Source organism: Buceros rhinoceros, unplaced genomic scaffold (genome assembly GCF_000710305.1).
Source record: "Buceros rhinoceros silvestris isolate BGI_N320 unplaced genomic scaffold, ASM71030v1 scaffold11035, whole genome shotgun sequence".
Classification (NCBI taxonomy): domain Eukaryota; kingdom Metazoa; phylum Chordata; class Aves; order Bucerotiformes; family Bucerotidae; genus Buceros; species Buceros rhinoceros.
In genome coordinates, this window is record NW_010413440.1 from 7,538 (window position 1) to 13,551 (window position 6,014).

General features: G+C 55.5%; 1 protein-coding gene across 1 annotated transcript in view; it reads right to left on the reverse strand.

The window, feature by feature from the left end:
* HPSE2 (heparanase 2 (inactive)) overlaps positions 1-6,014 on the reverse strand; it is a gene marked incomplete at both ends in the record, with an annotated part of 98,119 nt that overhangs the window by 7,180 nt on the left and 84,925 nt on the right. The gene's annotated exons all lie outside the window — the stretch shown is intronic.

Consider the following 6,014-nt stretch of genomic DNA (forward strand, 5'->3'; position numbering starts at 1 on the left):
ATCCTATCTTCCCGGTATCTTTCTCTGCCAGCAAGCAGTCCACAGCTGAAGCATGGCAGGAGGAGCTGCTAGCCCTGCACCCCAGTGCCTTTCAGCTAAGGAGGGAGAGGAGACAAGGCAGGCGCAGTGAGGGACGGCGACAGCTCCATTCGCCAGGGCAGGAACAGCTCTGTAGAGCAGAACAGTCGCTGCTGTGGCCACGTCGTGCACCCTGTGCGCTTAAGGGGGCTTATGGAAGGCTGGCTTTTGTATGGCCCGGGGGCCTCCACCTTCCTGGGGAGCTGAGCAGATGGAGGAACAGCCAAACCTCTCTCTTTTGTCATCACCTTTCCCTAACAGGGTCCAGGCGATGGAGGCCACAGGAAGGGAGCGGAGCTGCCGGATCAGAGGGCTTGGAAACCAAATGCAACTTCTTTGCTCTTTTCTGTTCTGCTGCTGCTCTTCACCATAACACTACTTCTCTCTGCCCTGCTGGTAAGCACCAGCCCGCCCTGGGAAGGGTCTTGCTCCCCCACCTCCTCCACAGCCCTGGGATGACTCTGTCACCAAGGTGGACAGATCTGTCACTAGCATGGTGCCTCTGGGAGATGTGGGCTGTGTCCATCCTTCTAAGCAGAAGCATTTGCTGCTGGTCCCAGGTGCAATGTGTTTCTGCCCCCGTCTCTAGTGCAGGAGGAGCACCCTGGCTCTGGGTTTGCACGTGTCCTGCAGCTCTAGCATGTGGGTGCCAGAGCTGCTAGCCACAGCATAGCTTTGATGCATTTGAGAGTCCAAGTATATACACTTTTTTTATGGTGCACTAAGAGGGAAAGGCCCCTTAACTCGCTGTGACAGCAAGCAGAGTTTAGGCGCTTTAAATCTGTCTTCTTGTTTGCGGATAAAACGAGCCTCAGAGCAGACTTAGAGCTCCTGGAAGGCTGAATGCAGCAAGGGTAAAGAGAACAGAGGATGCCACAGTCCTTGAGGCATGGTATGATCATGGTTGAAAGCATGAGGCAGTGGAGGGGATGCCCTGCTCAGGCCTGCTTTAGGAGCTTGTGTCAAGGCTGGCCGGCAAGATTCTGCAGGGCACCGTTTCTGCTCTGCCCTTCAGCAATGCTCTGGCTTGACATCTCCTGGGAGAGCCTTTCCCCTGCACACACTTGAACTGCCCGGACTTCGTCCCTCCCTCACATGGCCGAAGTGGATGTCCCGTAGGCTGCTCCTGCCCATCCTTGCCTCTCCCACCCCTTCCCTATCTGCAGGCGTCGCTCCTGACAGCGCCAGCGCTCCAGTGTGCGGGGCAGATGGGGGTGCCAGACGCCCACGTGGCAGATTTATGGTCATTAGGAACAGTTTCCATGTGTGTACAAGCTCCATTGGACCTGCTCCCTATCTCCACCCTTTGTTGCCCCAGGCTTGGGGCCATGCCTCTGCACAGCACGTGGCATGCTACAGCCTGACCCAGCTGCCCTCTCCCCGACAGTGACCCCAGAGCCAAGGGTCCCTTTCAGAGGGATCCTATCCCTGGCAGCTTGGCCGGCTGCATGTGCACAGAGCGGTGACTCAGTGCTGGGCGTGCAGATGGGCCGGCGCAGCAGCAGGGCTGAATTCCCCCGGCCCCACAGCCAGCTGGCCAGGCTCGGCGGTGGGAGCATGAGTGCTTGCAGAAAAGGGCTCTCCGCACGCTTCCCCTACGGATGCCAGGTCTCCTCCTCACCTCTGGACGCTGCCCAGCCCACTAGCCAGGCAGCCACCGGGCGAGCAGACAGCAGGGTGAGGATGGGCACAGGTGGGCGAGGACCTGGCCCCTGCAGCTCTGGGCCAGGGAGGGCCCCCTCCCGCACAGCGCAGGGATGGGATGGGGGAGGCACCATCTGGGAAGACGGCTGGGACCTCCAGCTGCAATTAGCAGCACCTCCAGCCAAGCCAGCTCAGCTAATGAGCGCACTGGGGAGTGCGTACGTGCGACACTCAGGAGTGTGTCTGTGGGACCTGCTCCCAGCCCCGGCACCCAGCACAGCCCCTCACCAGTGGGCCTCTTGCCTCTGTGCACCAGAGATTGGGAGCCCAGCCCACGACCTCCTGGGTAGGGCCTCAGGGCGGGTGGAGCAGGCACCAGTGATGCCGAATCGCCATGTGCAGCCCAAAGGCATGGCTTGCAGCGTGGCTCTGCCCTGCGGACCCCAAGGGATGCTGGGGATGGCGGACAACTGGCACCGAGCTGATTCACAACAGGGCTTTTATGAATGTTTGGTTGGAAAGCGGACAGATCACTAAGGACAGACCTGACTGATCCCAGGGTCCTCCCTCCTCCAGGACAGACTGTAACTTTTCCATTGAGCTCCTCAGTGCCTTTGGGCTAAGCAAAGGAGATGAAAAATCACCCGCAGCATCCAAGCGTCCAATCATGGCACCGTCAGGCACAGACCTCCGCACTGCTGCAATGCTTTCTCAAGGACGCCATCAATTCACAGGCAATATCATATTGTCTTCTGCCACCACAGCTGAGCAGGCAGCCCTGGCTGAGCTTTGCTCTGTGATCCCTCTGGGCCTTTTTCATGCTGCTTATGAAACTTATACATAGAAAGGAGGTTTTAGCATCTACCTAACCCAGGAGAACCAAGTATCTCACCATCCACAGTCTTTAGGAGAAAGTCCAAGAGGAGCCACAGTTATCAGGAAACTGAAGTCTGGATTTCAGCTCTGGCTTTTCCATAGTGTCTGTGTTGCTCGGGCTCTGCCTAGAAACGTGCCCAAGTTTTTTCACGTATAATTATAATCTTACAGCGCTGTGCATTAAGGGGGCAGAAATCTCTACCAAGGATGGATAAAAAAGAGGCGAGAGCCACGTGGAGGAGCATTCAGAAAGGTCTTTAACATGCTGTAACCGTCTGAAGAGAAAGCTCACACCTACCAGGAGGGCTCTCTAGTGAAATAAATGTATTGCATCCCTCTGGACTGCTTCAGAGAGATAGTAAGGAAAAAGGATTAGAGTATGTAGAGTGCGTGCCTGAAATGAGCCTAGAGCTACTAAACGCCAGAGCGGCATTTCAAAGGTACTGCCCTGTGAAGGGTGAATATCAGTGCTCTTCCTGCCCTCCTTTCCTCTGCTTCTCACTCCCACACACGTGTACAGATGGGTTTAGGTGCAGGCAAGCAGACTGGCAGACCTGCAAGAGGCTTTATCTGAAGGTCTTCTCAAGCACAAGCCCTGACTATTATACAGCTGGCTGCCCCAGTCACTCAGGAAGAAAAAGCACTCCAACCATACATGAAAAGTTATCTCAGAAATAACAAGGCATTAAAACACTTGAGCTCAGTTGCATTAAGGTCAGCTGGAGCATTTCTATTCTTCATCCTGATCACACCTGTGCCAAGGGCAGAGAACCTCATGTCACCCAGTTTCTCCTGCTTTGCTCACCATTAGTCCTCCATGAGAAACCCATTTCCTCAGATCTGGAAGGAGGCACAGAGAGATGGCCTTGCCTTCTCCTCCCGCAGTCTTGCATGGGATTTTGTTGGCACCAACTCTGAGTAGAGGGTGTACGGGCAATTCTGCAGCCAGGACAGGCACTCAGATCTGCTCTTTCAAGGGTGAAGGACTTGGATGGGGGTGCAAAGACCATGCCCGTTGCAAGATGCCTCAGAAGCCACAAAATGCTGCTTAACTTATGAGCCAGCTGTGCGCAGAAAGCCCAGCAGAGATGAGAACATCTCTAATGTCACCACAAAACTGCAGTGCCTCTTAGCCACACCAGTGCCACCCAAGACCTTTTTCGGGGAGTCAGGCTGCATTGCGCCAGCATCAAGCCGGGGACAGACCAGCTCAAACCTCCACTTTCAAGGTTTCACTGTATCCCTGCAAACAACTATTCCCAGATGTTCTTGCATTTCCCACTGAAACAGCCCGAGTGTATAAATTTAGCTCCGAGCCAAGGCTAACGCTCAGAAAACACAGAGCAAGCGGCACCAGGCTGCCCATGTTTGCTGACCAGCGCCCATGCCCACAGAGCAGCCGTGTTCTCTGCCTGTCCGACGTGCTGGTATCCCTCGCTAGCTCACAGGATGGCCCACGACAGTGACTATCACCCTGCTATACATACAGCGGTGGAATGATTTGCTTGCTCCTTCCCTTGTACATAACAAACAGAGACTGTAGTCCTGAGGGAGAGGCAGAAAGAAATGTGGTGGTTTAGAAGCTGAGACTTCCATAGTGGCGCCCAACCACGCAACGCCTGTTATCTGCATTCCCCGATCCCCAACGTGGCACCCACATCACATTTTCAAGCTTCTCTATGCCATCTGTTGTAACATGCCCTAACAGAGACAGTACTAACACAAGCAAAACCAGCAGCATCATCGGAAGGGCCCAGCTGAAGGGCAGGGAGGAGGACTTTCGGGGGAGCAGCGCAGTGCTTGTGCGGCAATGGACTACAAATCACCTGGTTTTTATACAAGAAGATCTTTACCAGAAGGCTGGAGGGCTGTATTTGCATCACTGCGCCATCCCTAGACCATGCAGGAAACTCGACCTGGACCATGGAGCTACCTGGTGCTGAAAGACACCTCTGTAAAAGGCTCAGCTTCAACTCAGCATTCCAAAACACTCTGTCCTCTTATCTGACAAGCAGGGATCAGCAGTGGCAGGGGAGGAGGAGGAGATGCAAAGGCTGCTGTGGGGAGCTCAGCCGATGTTCCCATCTCCCTGAGAAGCTGTCAGCCAGAGTCACGATTGACTCTGCAGCGGCGGGACCCTTCTCTCAGCAGGCAGCTGCCTCACGCCCAGCCGGCGTACGGAAACCTCTTTGTCATGGCAGCTAATGAGCAGATTGTATTTCACAGCGCCGCGGCCCCATGCAGGTACAGCCAGTGGCTTTCATCTCCCTGATAGCTCCCACGGGAAAAGAGCGGCTGCTGCCCCGCACAGAAGGTCACGGCCAGTCCCGCTGGGCTTTCTGGTGTTTGCAGCTTTCAAACCCTCTGTTAGTTTGCACCTGCCCGTGGCTCTTTTATAGCACAGGAATAGAGTGAAAGGGTTTGGGGAAGCACCCACTGAAGTTTGTGCAGGAACAGTGGTGGGATGGGGGATGAACACTGAAGCACATGGGAGAGCAAGGAAAGAGCCATGAGGGGGGTTGCATCTGACTTATTGGGAGACTAATCTTTAAAACAACAGCAAAGTCCATTTTAAAGACCTCCATTAGGTTTACTCCTCTATCTCCTCCCCTGGCTTTAATCCTGCTCCTAACTGCACGTCTGCTCCAGCTGCTCTGGGGCTGCTGTCCCAGCGTGCCGGGAGAGCTGGCCACAGACCACCTGTTGCACCCACTGTGCTGAGAGAGCTGGCCATGAGCCGGTCACCCGCTGTCCCCACGGAACTGGCCCGCACCATCCAGACAGGAGCAATCCAGTGGGACCCTGAGGCCCTGGGCAGGGGAGCAGTGATGTGGTTTGGCCAGGGGAATTGGTCCTTCAGAATTGATCCAGGCTTGGATTAATCTTAAATAAAGTTCACAGTCCCCCAGGCTCCCCCCAGCCCAGATCCCCAGAGCTGGCAGGTACACTTGCTGGAAGGGTGCATGCAGGAGCAGCCCAGGATGCTCCAGGAGATACCTGGAGCAGCACAGGCAGCAGACCATGCTCTCCTGCTCACCAGTTTACTCTCCAGAGCCATCTGGACCATGCTGGGGGCCTTAGTGCAGACCCCATGTCACTGGCACCTCGCACATTGTCCCCCAGTGCTCAGGGATGCTGTCACGGGGATGCTGTTTTCATTGGCTGAGTAGGTAGAGCCAGCTGAGATGCAGCTCTCTCAGCCTCTGCCCTCTGCAGCCACCCCACCCCCCACCACCCCCAAGATCCTAGCAAAGCATCAAAGGCAGGTTTGCAGCAGCAGGGTTGTGCACCTCTCCTATGCGGATTCCCATGCCACTAGCAGTGTCTGCTGGATCAGGGACCCATAAATCCCTTCCAGGGGAGTTGCAGAGCACCCAGCTGCTCTGCCCGGCTCTCTGCTTACAAGGCAGCGGATT